Source organism: Sesamum indicum, unplaced genomic scaffold (genome assembly GCF_000512975.1).
Source record: "Sesamum indicum cultivar Zhongzhi No. 13 unplaced genomic scaffold, S_indicum_v1.0 scaffold00057, whole genome shotgun sequence".
Classification (NCBI taxonomy): Eukaryota; Viridiplantae; Streptophyta; class Magnoliopsida; order Lamiales; family Pedaliaceae; genus Sesamum; species Sesamum indicum.
In genome coordinates this window covers 1,204,349-1,220,768 of record NW_011628041.1, presented here as the reverse complement: position 1 = coordinate 1,220,768, position 16,420 = coordinate 1,204,349, and the positions used below count along the sequence as shown (strand labels likewise).

The 16,420-nt window shown below is 36.7% G+C and overlaps 1 pseudogene; it reads right to left on the bottom strand.

Annotated features, from left to right (window-relative positions):
* Positions 1-197: 197 nt before the first annotated feature.
* LOC110013283 lies at positions 198-16,193 on the bottom strand (annotated as a pseudogene).
* Positions 16,194-16,420: the final 227 nt, after the last annotated feature.

Below are 16,420 nucleotides of genomic sequence, written 5' to 3'. Positions count from 1 at the left end.
AATACTATGTTTCTCAAGATAAAGATCTTTTGTTCTGACGGGTCATAGAAATAGTATCCTACAATTTCTTTTGGATATTTGACAAACCTGCGCAGACTGGATCTCGATTCTAATTTGTCTCCCACTAGCCTCTTGACGTATGAGGGCTACCCCACACTCTCAAGTAGTTGCAGGATGCAGGCTTTCCATGCCATATCTCATGGCGTCTGGAACACTGCTTTGGACGACACTATGTTGAGCAACTTGGCCGCTGTCTCAAGACCATATCCCTAGAAGGATAGGGACAATTCGGTAAAACTCATTGTGGATCGGACCATGTCGAACAGGGTTCGCTTTCTCCTTTCAGCCATGCCGTTAAGTTGCACGTTCGAAGAGGAGTTCATTGAGAGAAAATTCCATTGTCTTTTAAGTAATCCATGAACTCACCACTTAAAATACTCCCCACCTCGGTCTGACCTAAGGGTTTTGATCTTACAGCCAGTTTGATTCTCTACTTCAAGTTTGAATACCTTAAACCTTCTAAAGGCCTTAGACTTGTACCTCGTACGATAAATATAACTATATCGTGAGTGATCATCTGTAAAGGTCATGAAGTATAAGTATCCACATTTAGTTGGAGTATTTAGTGGTCCACAAACTTCCATATGGATTAAGTCCAACAAACCAGTTGCAAGCGTACTTTGTCCAACAAAAGACTTCTTGGTCATTTTCCCTTTAAGACAGGATTCCCAAGTTGGTAATTTATTGAAGTCATCTACCTTTAGAATCCTTGACTCTACCAACTTCTCAGTCTCTCTACTGAGTATGACCTAACCTCACATGCCAAATCTGTGCATTGTCATCATTATCTATTTTTTTTTGTGTTGGGTAGTTATAATCCAATTTGACTATTGGAGAATATAAAGACCATTTATTAATATACCAAGCAAATGAAGGTTATTGTTATTCATCAAATAAGAATCATTTTTTTCGATCATAAACCCATAACCATCATTTTCTAAAATGGAAATGAAAATAATGTTTTTGACCTTGCTCAGTACATAATAATAGTTCTTTAATTCTATCGAATATGATTACTAATAGCTAAGATGAGAGATACCATAGCTTCCACAGCAACGACCTTGCAATCACCAAGCCTCAAGACCATCTCATTCTTACATAGCCTTTTGCTTCTTTCCAGCACCTGCAAATCATTGCAGATGTGAGCTCCATAGCCAGAATCCAATACCCAAGAAGCAAAATTAGTTATCATATTCACTTCATCACAAACATACCTGGGTTGGAGAGGAGTTGTAGGAACTCCCTTTTCCAATGCCCCTTTCGATATTATATTGAGGGAACATCTTTCAGCATATCATATTGCTTTTGAATATCGTTGGTCATAGAAGCCAATATAATACTGCGGACCTTGGGGTTGTCCTCTAGCCACTTTTCGAACGTCCCGCGTTCCTCAAGCAAGGACCCTTCTGGCAAGGCCGTCGGGAACGTCTTGTCTAAGACATAGCCTAGTTCTCAAAATCTAGAACAATCCTTAGATTCGTGGTGTTTCGGGAAGCCATTTTCTAGTGGACTTTGGATCCACAAGAACAATTTACCATGCCTCGCTTTAAGATTCACATTGAAAAATCCTTGTGGGAGGTAACCAATACTATTCACACTCTCATGAGATTCTCAAGATGTTTTGCCTCACCTTTTCACATGATCCCGAGGACTCCAAGCGAATCATGTTACTCAGTTCTAGGCCATCACACTTTAGCCGTCGCCCCCCACGACTCGTGAGACAGGAAAACACTAAACGTGCTCTTTTGTTAACAACAATGGTGCAGCTTTCTTCTATTCCAAGTGTGCCATGACTCGTGAGACTACATTTGGGTAGTGGCAGCTTCCTCACCACATTGTTGTGGATAGAAGGCTTGGACAGATAAATACAATCTTGATGTAAGTCCATTATGGTCCTAATATTTAACTTGGTCCAACAAAGTGAGAGTTGCGCTTGAATGTTTGACCGAGACCTCATCACATAATAATATTGCATGCATAAACATCAAATATTAAAGCAATAAATAAAAAAACATCACATGCAATGTTATCTAGCATATCCCTGTTGGATGATCACAAGCCCACCTATGAGACCCACTAAGCCCGTAATGAGTCTAAGATCTGTCTAGGGTGGCCTTATGATGTTACAAAGAATTGATCCACCCATTAACATGCTAATGGGCCTTGTAACTCCGTTTGGGTCTCCTTTCTCCGTGGGCTTGCATTATAAAAAAAATATCGTCACCAAAAGAAAACCTATTCTACTCTCATTATAATTTAACAAAAAATTCCAATCAATAGTAGGATGAGTAGATAGTGGGGACGATAGCAAGCTTTATTATTCCAATGGAAAAAATGAGAGAAGAGAGACTTTGAAAGGGTATACGAGCCCACCAACAAACATAATAAGTATACGAAGCATCCTTTATCAGCCACTTAATTAAATAATAATATATACCATGTACAATCCAAAGCATGATACCCAATATTATAAAATAATTATACGAAGAACACGCAAGTTTCAAATTTGTAATCAAAAGGATGACCATGTTAGAACTGGTAACCAGAAAGCCAATTAGATTGACAGTTTTGGGAACCACTTAGAAATCTTTATGAATGTGTTATTATCTTGATGAATGTATTAAGCATTCATCTATGGCATCATGTGCTTGTTGTGCTTACTATTTACGTTGAATGGTATATTAACATCAGCACAAATGCCTACAGATCAATTGAATAATCCATGTAGTTGGGCTGCACATTGGATGGAAGCTATGAAACCAACTTCTGAGGGTTGATTTGAAATGTTCCAAGTCGAGGACCTCGAGACTGGACATTAAGAGTCCTATGGAAACTTGCACTAAGTATTGCATTCATTGGATGTGTGTCATGTTTCATCGGCGACAGACATGGAATGTCTATGCAATTTTAGTAGATTAGTTGACAAGATTGTTAATTGATTGAACTGACTCGCGAAAATCGTTATATGGAAGCTTTGGAGGCTTGGTCAGTATGACTTGAATTCTCGGCTCCAATAGTACAGGATCATTCCTTGGACTTGAGGAATCATGGCAATCGCATGCATATTATGACTATATCTTGGATTTGGCGATAGATGACTTTATCTTCGATGTGGTTGTTATAAGCCTTGTCCAGTGTAGTTAGAGTATGTGGTAAGGACGGTGGATTTCAAGATAGAATTCATCCCCTATTAGTATATGATGGATATATCTCTTATGCGCTCTGAGATGGTTTAGATTCTCTAAGCCTATGGCCATAGCGATTAGCCGAATAGAAAATGGTTTCCTGTGTCGATCAATAGAGTAAATGCATCTCAAGTATTCAGCATAGTTGCCTGATCCAGGATAGGAATCGATCTCCAATTCCATGCCCTAGTCTAAAGCCGGGAGATAGTTGACGGAAGGACGTACCTATATGGAACTCGAAAGCCTAAATGTTCAGGCCAACATTCACCTAGTCTCTAGTGCCATAGATCGCTGCTAGAAGGCCACCTATGGTAACAAACATTTCCAATCAAAGGTTAATTGAAAATAATTAATTAAATTAAATTTAGTTAATTATTTGTGTTGGACACAGTGCTTAAGTCTAGCAGAGGGATGTATAAAGTCATTACTAAAATCATTGTGCAAAGAATGAGTTTGGTGATGGATAAACTTATTAGTCCAACGCAAATAGCCTTTGTTCCAGGTCGCTCTATTAGCGATAATATACTACTGGCGCAGGAGCTTTTTATAGGGTATAATCAACAGTGCTTGCCACCTCGTTGTGCCCTTAAGGTAGATATATGTAAGGCATATGATATAGTTGAATCAGATTTCCTCATTGCTACCTTGTAGCTCTTTGGATTTCCTGACAGGCTTATTCATTGGGTGGAAGAATGTATTACTACTACCTCATTCTCTATTGGGATTAATGGGAAACCATATGGTTTCTTTGCTGGTGCTCGGGGTCTTTGCCAAGGAGACCCCATGTCCCCATATTTATTTATCTTGATTATGAAAGTTTTGAATCTTATTTTGCAGCAACTAATTGATCAAGACAGGAGGTTTGTTTTTCACGGGAAATGCGAGCCGTTGAGATTGGTTCAGCTTGGATTTGCTGATGACCTATTACTGTTCTGTCGAGCTGAACTAGAGTTCATACGAGTGCTCAAGCACGGACTTGACTTATTTGGGGATTTGTCCGGCCTTCGGGTCAGCGCGCAAAAGAGTAACTATATTATCTCACGGTCAGCTATGGGGATTCGGGATTTGCTTATTGACCAACTCCACTTTCAAGAGGAACTTCTGCCAATGAAGTACTTGGGACTTCCTCTTATCTCATCACGACTCACTATTTTGAATTGCCGACCCTTATTGTGAAAACTGGATCAACGCATTGAAGGATAGGAGGGCACAGCTTTATCTTATGCAAGACGAGTACAGATTATTAAATCTGTTCTTACTGCCCTTAGTATCTATTGGGCGTCCGTTTTTATTCTACCCAAAGGCATCATTCGAGAGATAGAAAAACGGTTGAGGACCTTCTTATGGAAGAGATCATCTGCTCGAGGGTATGCAAAGGTGGCATGGGATTGCGTATGTCGTCCTATTGATGAAGGTGGTCAAGGGATTCAAGATATTACTACTCTTAACCGCGCACTTATGGGACTCAAATTGTGGCAGATTATCCGCGGCAATCGAGTTTCTATTTAGATTGATTGAATATATCATACACGCCTGAGAAAGGTTACTATCTGGATGGCCCTTGAGTGAGGGGGTTCTTGGGGTTGGAGGAAACTCCTTCGCTTACGGCCACTTCTCCGACCTTTTATTCATTATTTCATAGGGGATGAAATTACTTTTTCGCTATGGCACGATCCTTGGCATGATCTTGGTCCACTCATCTAGTAGTTTCCGCAGGGCCCTCGACTTACAAATATTATGGAGACGGACAAGGTTGCGGTTTTTCTTTTAGATGGGCAATGGTGTTAGCCCTCTATCAATGACACTCACTCCTTACAGCTGTTACAGTCTCTTCCACCTATCCATGGAGGGGCTGATCGTATCCTTTGGGGTCAAGAGATACACAACTAACAGATGCTATGATGATTCGTTCACTACGGGGTGAAGGGTCCAAGGTAGGCTGGTCTTCACTATTGATGGGCCGCTTCAAAACCCCTAGACATACTTTTGTATTATGGGTGGCGATCCTTGGTAGACTCTCTACTATGGATAAGCCTTGGTTGGCTCATATTAATAGTTCTGCGTACTTTGTTCTGATGGTGTTGATGAGACCCATGATCATCTTTTTTTTTGCTGCACTTATTCGCGTGGCTGCTTGATGGTGATTCAACGCACACTTTGATTTGATTGGTCTAACCGAGCTTCGTCTACTGACGTCTTATGGGTTGCTCGCAGATGGAGAGGCGAACACTATGTTTCTATGGCCTACCGCGCTCTTTTGGCCTCGTGTGTGTACCATATCTGACGTGAAGCAACATTAGGCGATTTGATGGAGTACATAGAGATACACGCACTGTGGGTGCGCTGATAGTTCGAGATGTGCAACAGAGGATTCTTAGTATAGAATTACCTACTACTATTAGCACTTGTGCGCTTTATCACTTATGGCGAATTCCATGGCCTGTCGAAGAAACCACTTAGATTAAGTAAGATTCATTGTACTATTATACTTTTTTTACTTAATGAAATTTACCTTTACCGAAAAAAAAAAGTCTAGCAGAGGGTGAACCTAAAGAGTCACACATAAATCACTATGGAATTGGTGGAATTAATTTGGTATTAACACAAAAAAAAATGAATTAATTTAATTAGACTAAATTTATTCAAGGAGAATATATAAATGATTGGGTCATTTATTTAATAATCTATTTGATGGATGGCTCAATAATTAATTAAATGGATCAATTAAATTTTGGGCTTAACACCTTTAAATTAATTGAATTAATTTATTAGGTTTAGCTTAATCAATTGATTGGATCATTTAATTTGTGTTTGGGCCTAGATTATTTAATTGAATTAAATGAATCTTGGACTTAGTTGGGCTAAAATTAATCTAATTAATTATTATCTAGTGGACTTTGATTGGGCTTGATTTAATTTGATTATATCAAGCCCGGTGCACACTTGAAGTCCAAGCCCATTTGAAGGAGGTTGGAGCAAGTTAAGAAGCAGTTGAAACTTCTCACCATGATAAACATGATGGACTGGTTATTTCATCATGGTTGGAGGTTATATGCATGTGTGTGTATAGGTAGTTATTAAATTTTGAATTCAATTGTATGTAATATACAAAACTACACATATATCAAGGATAACCATAACATGGGCCACGAAATTTGCTTCTTTTCTCTCTAAAAAATTATTCTTCTTTTTGTTCTATATTGAACTGAATTCATGTTAGAATATAAAATAATCCAGAAGCACTAAACAATAGTGTGAGTTTGGAGTTGTTTTTGTTCTCGTTTTTTATTTTATATTCCAATAGAAAAAGAACTATATCTATTCCATTTTATGGTGTGGACAATTTAGAGGAATTCTACTTTAAATTCTCAAGTGAACGAAATGGGAGAGCATAGAGGGAACAATGCATGTTGCTGCTCAACTATAGAAACAAAAATTGTAAAGTTTCATGTTTTGTTTCTCTACTTTTTGTTTCATCCTCTAGCCACTTGCCTAGCATGTTCATATGTTTATTATTATGCTTTCGACAAATACCTAACGTCCAGGAATTTCAAAGAGAACACCCCTTTTAAACCAATTTAATTTTTTTTATTTCACGCTTCCACTGAGTTCCCGGGCTATACCGATTCTTTAAGACCAAGAACCATATACATCCAATGCACATAATAAATCCAATTAATCATGAAATTTTAATTTTAGAAAAAAATTAATTTTATTCCTAAAAATTAAAATAGCACAATTAATAATTTAAAAAAGTCCGGAAAATTAAATTTCCAGAAAACCATGAAAAATAGCCCGGTCTGCAGTGCGCATTACCGTTTAACGAGCGTGGCCGCACTCCTACATAGGCCCTCGCTCGCGTGCTCGCCCAGCCACGTGCAGACTGTGCTATAGTGCTGTTGTAGTGGTTTTTTTTTTGTTTATTATGTGTAATAGAAATCAAGCATCATGTAGAAAAATTCTAAATTTTCAAATGCTCGAATCATCTAATTAATTGAAAAAAACAAACAAGCAATTTTCATCATATAATTACCAAAAACAAAAGGTAATAAAACATGCTTCAAAAGCTAAAACAGCAAAGTCAACATGCTTATTACACACAACCAGCAGCCCTTACATCAAATCGTTCTCTCATACAACTTGAAGGATCAAGTGGATTGGCCCAGGAACACGTGAGCGGAAACGGTAACGTAAAACGCATACAATAATAAAAGTTAAAGTGTAAGGGGTGTAGCTTTGGAGTTCCCAAATGTTCGATGCAGAATAAAAATGAAATAATTACATAAAAGGGATTGAGGTAACAATATAAAGAAACGAAAAAAGGAACCAAGATGAAATTTTACCTTTAATGGAATTTGGCTACTTTAAACGTTCACGTGTGGCGCCAACCTTAAAACCCTCTAGTTCGTCCACACCACACCGGTACTAGAATCTCAGCATTTTCTTTCTAGAAAAAAACAAAAGAAAAAAACTCCAAGAATTAGAGACAGAGAGGCGACCGAGAGAAAGAGAGACTAGGGAAGAAATTTTTTTTGCGTTGTGTTATTCTGTAATAATATTATTCCCAACAATATTACAAACATTAATATATATATATACGCATTGTATAGATGTACATAAATGTGTCTAGGTACATTTATCCATCTAGAAGGTAAGTTTTCTTATTTCCAAATCAAGAAGATGACCAAAATTGCACTTTCTAAAATTGCAATTTGCTAGGCAATAATTTTCTTCCATAAAATTTTTCAGTGTGCTCAATTAGGGATGTGTTGGCCGATTCTTATAACTAAAATATAAGGCCTAATGAATTTTTATTTAAATTCAGGTCGAATAAAAATCCACCTAACTTAGCCCAATATGTATTTAATCCAATTAAATACATAAGTCCACATTGTCTTCATTAATTAGTGTTTAACACTGTTCTTAATTAAATCTAATTTAATTAATAATTATTTATTAACCTTTAAACAAGAAAGCCCGTCACCATGGGTAGTTGTTTAGCAACGATCCATGACAACAGAGACTAGGTGAACGTCAGTGTGAATATTTAGGCTCTCGAGTTTATACAGGTACAGTCCTGCCATCTCTCGATCTTAGTTTAGGGCATAGAATTTGGCGTTGGTTCCCACCCTAGACTAGACATCTATGCTTCAATAGTTGAGGGCACACTACGCTTAATTGATCGACATAGGAACCTCTTTTCCTACTAAATCAACTACTGTGGCCACAGGTTCGTAAGGCGTGAGTACGTCTCCATGTACATAGGAGATACCTCTATCAGATATTAATAGGGGACAGATTCTCTTCTTGGAACTCTCCGTCCTCGCAACATACTCCGACTACACTGGATGAGGCTTATGATGGTCATGTCTGCGACATAATTACCTCTCGCACACATCAAGGTACCGTCATCCTACGCACGTGACTGCCGTGATTCCTCAAGTCAACGGACTACTACCGTACAATCGGATCAGGGTATTCAGGTCATACTACCAAGCCCCCAAGGCATCCATATGATGATCCCCATGAGTCAGTTCAATTGATTTAACACCTTGTCAATCAACCAACTAAGACCGCATACCGATGAAACATAGTACTTATCAATTGAATGCGACTCTTAGTGCAAGTCTTCATAGGACTCTCGATGCCTAATCTCGAGGTCCTCGACTTGGAACATTTCAAACCCAGCCTCTTGGCAGTTGATTTTATGACTGCCATCTAATGCTCGGCCTAACTGCACGGTTGCCAATTGTTCTGTGGGCTTTGTTGTGACATTCAAGAAGATGCAAACATACAGAATGAGTACAACAAAATAAATATCAAATAAGCGAACACTCATTTGATTCACTTAATATTACATAATATCGAGTATTTATCAAAATAGAATACATTAAGACCAATCTAATTAGCTTTCTAGTCATCTATCCTAACAGTCTTCTCTTCTCTCGTCTCTTTTCTCCTCTCCTCTTTCCCACCGCATCTCTTCTGTCTCTCTCTTTCCTTTGTTTCTTCTTTCTTCTACGTTCTAGTTTTATGTCTATCTATACAACTCATATGTTTATATAAATATATATGTTTGTGTGTCTAAGTATATATGTGCATATAAGTTTAAACGGATGTGTGTGTATATATATATATATGAATATATTAAGATATATATATATATGTCGATAAAGATGTGAGAAAAGATTGTATTTGTTTCCCCCACATCTTTACAAGTCTACACGAAATTCCTATTTTACAAATATTTGAATGCCTATAATAATTTGTCTCATTTTTTATAATTGTTTCATTGGCCACCAATATTATATAATTTACCACTCTTTATATCCATATTCTTATACTTAATAAATGAGAATTTTAAGTGATAATTTTAGGGGCATCACATATAAGCCCAACGTTGGATTAAGGATTCAATAATATTGGACTAATAAATCCAACTTTACACGCTTCTTTTTTAAAATCTTAAGGTGTCTTTTTAACAAAATTTTTTAGTTCATGGGAATATTGTAACAAATTCAATTTTAAAACAGGCCAATTTTAATCTTACCCTATTATAATTTTAATATGAGATGTTCTGTATACAGAATAAAATTTTTTTAAAAAATTATTTCACTTTTGTGTATATGCATGCGTGTTTAATAATAATGAGAAGATACTAAAACCATGGAGGTCGAGAGGGAATGTGCTGTGAACATTATTGTCCGGTAAAATCCAATGACTCCATATATTATCTATATAAATTTCCATCAACAAGGGATGTCTTTGATATAATTTTCAAATAAATTGTCATCCACTACGATTATGACTCACCCATTAAGTATGCTGTAAGAATATATCTCTTTCTCCTGAGTATTGTAACTAGTCTTGCAGTAGTAGTAGTGTTAGAAGTGCTGGAAAAATGAAATACTGTGCCGTGAAAAACCACTCTCTTGATAGCGAAATTTCGGTACTACCGTGGTGCAGATAGTATAAACCAATCGCTCCCCAAGGTTAACACAGCTATTACTTTGTTACACGCGCACTCGTGGAAGAAAGCTTAGAACAACGAACAAAAATAACACTCAGAAGTCAAAGAAGAGAAAGGAGCTAGAAGAGAAGAAGAGGCTCTCGATATTGTTTTGGTGTGAAAAATGAAATGAACTCATGCCTATTTATAGAGCCATGCCTAAATTGTTGAAACAAATTAGACTCTATCTCATCCTTATAATGCAACGGATATAATAGCATAAAAGTTGGATTTGTTTGTTAATAAGCAAAAAACAAGGTAAGTGACTTGGTCTCTTATTAGTCATTCCTAATAATCCCCCACAAATGACTAATATAGAAGAAGAATATGATTTCTGATTGAAGAAATAGATATACTTAAGCATTAATATCTTTTGATTGAATTAATGCTTAGTGACGTGAGGCAATCAATTTGGCTAACGAGAGTGATATGACTCTTGAACTTTCGATAGCTCAAATTGAGACCCCCCACAATCACGTATGAATTTTTTAGTGTTTGTTGTTCTGCGATAAAGTTCCAAGGCGCTATTAATGGCCATGCGCTTACACCTTGGGTTCTAATGAATGCTCTAGAAAGAACTTTTATTTTTCTTTCATAGAAGGCGGCCCACCTCCACACTCATCCAGATAGCTTCATCAAGTCTATAGACCACTCAACAACTGAGCTATGAAGGTATCTTCCTGAACAAAGTCAGGCTTATCCATCAAGTCCTTATTAGGACCACCCAAACACAGGGCTATGGATTTATATGTTCATTACCATATTCTATTCTTTACAAAGTTCTGTTGGCAAAAGTATATGATGACCGACTGGAAAAACAGCAGTGCATCTTAGGAAATTCACATGCACATTAAAACATAAGTAGAGAGGGGAGACATAGACAGACTTAGCAGATCCCAACGTACCAGCATTGCTTCGCCTCTCCACTAAAACATTCTGCAACCAAGAGCTAAAATACAATAGTCCAACAAAACAACTAAGGTCCGATATAAGGCAAACCTACTCGTCAGGTATATCCATATGTGGAACTAGTGGAGCCGCATCATAAGGTGCCTACAATCAATCTCTAGTACCACACCTTGCAATGCCAAAGCCAAAATCCAAAAAAGCGTATTATGAAAATCATGATACTGTTGGATAAGAAAATAAAAGGTACCAAATCATAGGTCATCCTTGATTGTTGTTGACACAGTTTCAAATAGCCAAATAGAGTGCATCTCTTTGAACAAAACAACACTCCTTGATCTTCCCAAGCCCTCTGCAAATAGGAAAGTGAAGTGCAAAGCAGCTATCCAGGACACATAAGCATGATAACATTGCAGACAAAAAATTTAAAATGCTTGAGGAAAGATGTGGAAAAGGAAAAATCCAAAGGCAGACTCGGCGACAGACGAATGATTATCCAATCGCCTCATAGAATGCATCTCTCAAGCCGGGCAACACTAGTTATCTTGATTAATACATTCTGCAATCAAAAGGCCCAATGTCCAGAAATAATAGAATATCATGACTCCCGAAACCTAACAAGAAACGTTACCAAATAGCCTGACACTCATCACCGTTATTTGTTGCAATTAATCACAGTCTTAATGGAAGATTTTGTTTGAGCAAATGCCAAATTCATGCTGGTTCACAACAATCAAACACATGAACAATTTAAACAAAATCCACAGGAAAAATGATCGAAATCAATTACTGTGATTTTCCATAAACAGAGCTGAAGGCTTGCGTTGGTAAAATGGTCTCTAAAAATTTAAAATAAATGAATTATAAGAAAACAACAAAGTGATTTACATAAATCTTCTACGCCGGTAGAGCATGCAATTCTTCAGTGTCATTATTTTCCATCTAGCACATACTAATTCATACTTTGAACTATGGGTTCAAGAACCTACACCTGTAAACGTCTTTGAGAACCACAAAGGCAGGCATGAGATAGCGTACGATCAAAACCAAATAGATAACATTGATAAATCCAGACATACAGGTAAATTCAAACACACATATATTGCAATTTTGGTGAAAAATCACTCACCCTAAAATCCAAAAAGATTAAATAGAACGAAACATATTGCTATACAAACAACCCAAGATGGAACAGTGAGTAACCAAGAAACTATAGAAATTGATATAAGCAACGCAGTATGGAACTCTAAATACTGGATGTTAAAAAGGACCTAGCATTACATACAATGCTTGAGGTACATAAAAACACAAGACAAAGAAATAAGTGACCGAAGAAGTTTTCAGATGAAAAAGATGCAGTAAAGCAGCAGCTTGCGAAGTGTTGAACCAGGTACACTAAACATGTTATTGTATATGGCAGGAAGTCCCTGAGTCAAATACAGTTGATAAAGCCATATTAAGAACCCTATTTGGAAGCATATTGTACAAGAAGCCCATTATATCACACTGCAGTAAGGACAACACTTTCTTGTAGGACCAAATCACTCAAGGTTTCATGTATATGTTCTGCAATAGATTTGCTGCATGGTACCTAAAAAGGATCTAAAGTTGAGTAGAAGTAGGAAATTTTCAGTTGCGAAGACACTGGCAAATGACAACTAATTCGGTAAGCAATAAGATTGGAAGGAGAAGGAACCAGAAAAGAAACTGATGGAACCTAATTAATTGGGTTCCATCCTTCAACTCTTTGCCACTTTTCTCGTACATAAATGGAGAATCAGAGTTCTCTCTGTGAAAGAATGGAAACTAGCATCACAATTTCCTGTTTTGCTCCTCTTCCCGATCCTTCCAACCAAAATAGACAAATGTTCCTTCTAGTCTTTATTTCCCAAAAGAAAATATCCAGGAAGGTGAAACCAATTCTCCTCAACCCTATTTTCTTATCAATATAAAATAATGATCTGAACCATTTGAAATCGTTATATTCTCAATTACATCCAAGTTATCCAAGAATACCCTAAAACAGAGTGAACTTTGGAAATACATGGCAAATTAAATATGTATCAAACTAATACAAGCTAATTATTGCACAAAATCATCAATGTCATAAGCGAATTTATCTTATAAAAATTCGGTGGTGAAGCTGTTTTCTACTTTAATTCTTTAAAAATAAAAAAGTTGTTGACCCATATATGAACTTACCTATCTTTAGAAAGAAGCGAAATCAGACATAGTCTATGAAATAAATGACTAACATCACTTGGATAAAAGGATCCATTTTGCTTATAAACCTGAAGCACAGACTGTAACGAACAAATTGTTGGAAAAGATGAGCAACTACAGACTGTAACGAACAAATTGTTGGAAAAGATGAGCAACTACTGCAATCATCGTTTGTAGTTGGTCCCATCAAGTGGTTCTAGCTTCGAGAGATCCGACAATGTCTTCGTAAATGGAATAACCATTATAAATTTCGCTTTCAACTGTTGGAAAAATGAAAGACTGTGCCGTGAAAAACCACTGCCTTGAAAGCGAAATTTTGGTACTACCATGGTGCAGATAGTATAAATCGATCACTTCCCAAGGTTAACACAGCTATTACTTTCATACATGCGCACTCGTGGAAGAAAATTTAGAGCAACGAACAAAAATAACACTCAAAAGTGAAAGAAGTGAAAGAAAAGAAAGGAGCTAGAAGAGAAGAAGAGGCTCTCGATATTTTTTTGGTGTGAAAAATGAAATAAACTCATGCCTATTTATAGAGTCATGCCCAAGTTGTTGAAACAAATGGGACTCTATCTCATCCTTATAATGCAACGGATATAATAGCATAAAAGTTGCATTTGTTTGTTAATAAGCAAAAAACAAGGCAAGTGACTTGGTCTCTTATTAGTCGATCCTGACAAGAAGGTGGTCAAGAACAGCATGAGGGAACCTGAGAAGAGCCCAGGAATCTGTCATCACAGAAGGAGCAGGACGCAGTCGTCGGTTGGCCTTGATAAGTGAGGTTTAGGCCGCTAAACTCTATGTCTTCGCATGGCCTGTTACTGCTGCAATTTGTCTTCACCGCGATTGGTGTTGATGAGCTCCCTCGTATGTCAATGTACCTCACTCCTTTAATCAGAATGTTCGACTCCCCCTACCAACACATACATGCAAACCCTACTTATCATTTCATCCGAGTGATCAGTTTCATGAATACGAGTGTATATATATATATATATATATATATATATTTGTGTACCTCTAAGGCGCATTGTGAGTGGGGACAATAGTGTTGATCGATAATAATTGGATTTCGCACGTTGTTCATTATAATATTTTGATATGTGATGCCAGAAACAACGAGCGATTGAGAAGATGCGAATGTTTTGATCCTTATCCCGTTTGTAGTGTTGGTCAATGTGCAGCCCATAACATTGATCAAACTGACATTCTTCTCCGTTTGGTATTTTCCCAAGCTTCCAATACAATGCAATGCTAATGCCGTGTCCCGGCCCGCAAGAAACCCCAGTAATGTTGATGTTCGAGCATGCATCTCCAATGGAGATACAATCATCTCCTGTTGCTATGCTGACATTGGTGATTATGATACTGCTGGACCTCGCAATGTGGATCCCGTCGGTGTTGGTGCTATTCGAAGGGGCCCATATATGCACATTGTTAACGACTATGTTTTGAGAATCGCCTATGTTTATATGAAAAAACTTGCTGTTGGTTGACTTTATATCTTGGATCTGAGCATTTGTCACCGCATTGAACTTCAACGACTGTTTCACAATAATAAACGAAAACATGAAGTTAATTAATCACGTAATCGAAGGATCCATATATAATATATGGCCAAAATGCTTTTTCAGTCCAATAAACTAAAAGTAGAAATTTTTTTAGTATCATAATTATGGTAATGTTGCTTCTAGTTCTATAAAACTCATATTCACGCAATTTTAGTCATCACATGTCATATGCGTAGTGATTTTTTGGACTAAAAGGCATTATGGTTTTGAACAAAAAATAAAACTAAAATCCCACTTTTTAGGATTAATCAGGCGGGATGTTGAGTTTTATAGGATTAAAAAAATCACATGCCATAATTGTGGTACCAAAAAAAATTCTACACTTATTTTATGGAACTAAAATAATACTTTGTCCTATATATATAGAGTCAAATGCAATTTATCCCCCATATTATATGAAATGAGTAAATAAACCTCTGTAAAAAAGAATTAGAAAATTACCCCCTATATTTCGAAAATGAAACAAAAAATTACCCCCTATATTTTAGATAAGTGGTAATTTGCTTCATTTTCTAAAATATAGGGAATAATTTGCTATTTTATTTTTCACAAGGAATTTTTTTGTTCATGTTTCATATGGATAAATAGCATTTTTTTTCTATATATATATATATAAGGTTAATACCAATTTACCTTCCTGTGATATTGAAAATGAGCACATTACCCCCTACAAAAAAAATCACAATTTACCTCCCTATACTTTTTAAAATGAAGCAATTTGCCTCCTATACAGGGAGGTAAAAATAATAGTGGGGTAAATTGTTGTATTTTAAAAAATATAGGAAGATAAATCGCTATTTATTTTTTAATAAAGAAGTAATTTGGTTATTTACGATATCATAACGGGATTGTTTGTATTTTTCTCAATATATATATATATATATATATATATATGTGCATATTAATTCTACAAGTCTGTCTTACTGTAGGGGGAAGCTTGGATTTCTGGAGATCGTTACATTGTCCCCAAGATACGGCTCCATTTCCATCCAACTCGCCATTTCCATAAATTCTCAAGCTATCTACATTCCCGAACAGGATCCAATGGTCGAGGGGCAGTACAGGATCAGAAGAAGCTTTTACGGTTCCATTGAGGAAGACGCTGGTTTGGCCATTGCACGGCCCTCGAAACTCTGCACCGCTCAGGGAGTAATTTCCTCGTGGGATTTGAAGAACGCCGCCATCAGTTTGGCAAGCTTGGCTCCATGCTGTCAAGAACGCCTGCGCCCACCTCATGTATTATCATTTCATATCAAATGTATCGATCGACGTTCAGTTAAACTGAGCTACTACTCACATAAATATTCCCTATTCCAACATTCACATGCCCATATAGTCAAACAGTTTAGTTCAAGATGGTAATTTTATTTTATATTTTACTTTGTGTACATGTATAATCTATATAAAATAGTTTAGAGTAAATTACAATGATATCCTTTAAAATTTGACATAATTACGAATAT